The sequence below is a fragment of the Olea europaea genome, chromosome 3 (assembly GCF_002742605.1).
Source record: "Olea europaea var. sylvestris chromosome 3, O_europaea_v1, whole genome shotgun sequence".
In the NCBI taxonomy this organism is placed as follows: domain Eukaryota; kingdom Viridiplantae; phylum Streptophyta; class Magnoliopsida; order Lamiales; family Oleaceae; genus Olea; species Olea europaea.
In genome coordinates this window covers 8,454,759-8,456,886 of record NC_036239.1, presented here as the reverse complement: position 1 = coordinate 8,456,886, position 2,128 = coordinate 8,454,759, and positions in this window count along the sequence as shown.

Here is a 2,128-nt window from a genome sequence, read left to right as displayed (position 1 = left end):
ATTTCATTAAAATTTCAATTGGGGACACCTAAATTTTAATAAATTTAATTAAAATCCAATAAAATCTCAATTGAAGATACCTAAATTTAGAATGACTTTTAAAATCCATTGCAATCTCAATTGAGGACATCCCCCTTAATTTTCTTTTTATTTTTTTAAGTAGTTGTAAAGGAAATATCAAAATAGAATTTGATTGACAAAGTAACTCTTAGAACATGTTCTACGATAGAAATAAATAAAAGTTCCATCTCCACTTCCTACTCTTCCATAATCATTCTACAAGTACTAATATGTAGAACATGACATCCTCTGCCTCCACCTCCAAGCCAAAGAAAAAATCTTCTACTGTCGTGAAACGCAGCAACTTGTCCAAAACATCAACTCACAACAGCTTGCCATCGCCTTCCAACCATCCAATAGGATCTTCACCCAGGAGGATGAAATCCACCTACTAAAATGCCTCAAAAATCCCTTTCCAAATTTCCCAATTCAGCAAGGCTCAAATCGCATCCAAAAGAAAGAGACTCGAGAAACTCACAACAGAAAACAGAGAATATTGGGAGGGAGAGATTATCTGCTGTTACTGTTATGGTTCCAACTCCAAGATTTCAGTTAATAAGAAACTCACAATTGCTCAAATTCTTGCAATTTCTTGAAGTTAATGAAGAAGCTCTAATTGCAAGTTCTTCAAAATAATTGATTAATAAATTCGAGTTTGTGCTAAAACCGTCATATAGATAACACACACAGAGTAATGGAGTTGCTTGAGATGTATAGATCAAAATAATTGGTTAATTGGTGAAGGAGAAACCAAAGAAAAAGCTGAGGATTTGTGTTGAAATGGAGTTGCTTGTATTCTTCCTCTGCACCCTCTAATGGCAGTTTGAGGTATGTGTGCGATGGTGCCAGTGTTGAGGAGGGTGTGAATGGATAATTGGATTGCAGGCGTTGACGGTGTGCGAATGGATAAGTAGATTTTGACAAAGGTGGTGGTGATGTGGTAGGGTGGAGGGTGGATGACTGGATTAGGTCGGAAGGAGTGGTGGTGAGGGGTGGAAGGAGTGGTGGTGTTGGCGATTTTAGTGGAGGTGATGATTAGTTGAGGCGGTTGGTGATTTTGGAGGTGGGTGGAAGTGGGATAGGGGTTGGTGATTTTGGATTTTGGAGGATGGGAAAAACCATATGGACGGGATGGGGATAGGGGCGACACATGGCGCCCCCTATTGGAGGGGCGCCTGCAGATAGTTCATTGGTGCATTCACATCCGGCCATTGGAGGGTTCTTGACACATTGTGGATGGAACTTAGTATTGGAAAACACCTTGATTTGTTAACCATTATCAAGTGATCAACCTACTATAGGAAATTAGTGGTAGATGATTTGAAGGTGGGAATTAATCTTTGTGATGGAGAATCAGTTACGAGGGAAAAAATTGTAGAGAAGATTGACAACTTGAGGGGTGGAATAGTTTCATATGGATTAAGGATGGAGATCCAAGGAAGTAAGAACAATATTGCATTAGACTTTGGCAGTAGATGCATCATCTAAGAAATTTTTGATCAATTCATTAAAGATTTGAAAGCTAAAATTCATGTTAAAACGCAGGATATACCAAGAAGTTGGGCATGCTTGTGGTTATAGAAGTTTTGTTTTCATTTTTCTTAATTAAGGACTTGGGAACTACCTATCATCAGTCCTAGAAAATATTCCATGATGGAAATAAATAAACATGAAAGTAGCACTTTACTTTTGCTAAAATATATTAGTTATTTATCCTTAAAAGTATATTAATCATTTTACTTATTTGCTAGCAAGACTATATAAACCTTATTTTCTATGTTTTTTCATTATGCAATTGAACAAGAAATCCTAACCTTGTTTTCTTCTCTATTTGTTTATAGTTTTAACAACTTTCAACTGCACTCTTATTTTTCAATTATTTAGCCAATGTTAAAAAGGAATACCGAAATAGATAAAACACAAAAGTAAAACATATCTTGCACATGCAATCTTTTTTTCTTCTTTTTTGTTTTTTAACCAGTTTCAAAGGAATTATTGAAATTGAATATGGCCGATAAAAGCACCTAATAAAAAAGCCATAGGATATGCTCCATTGTCGAAATGAACG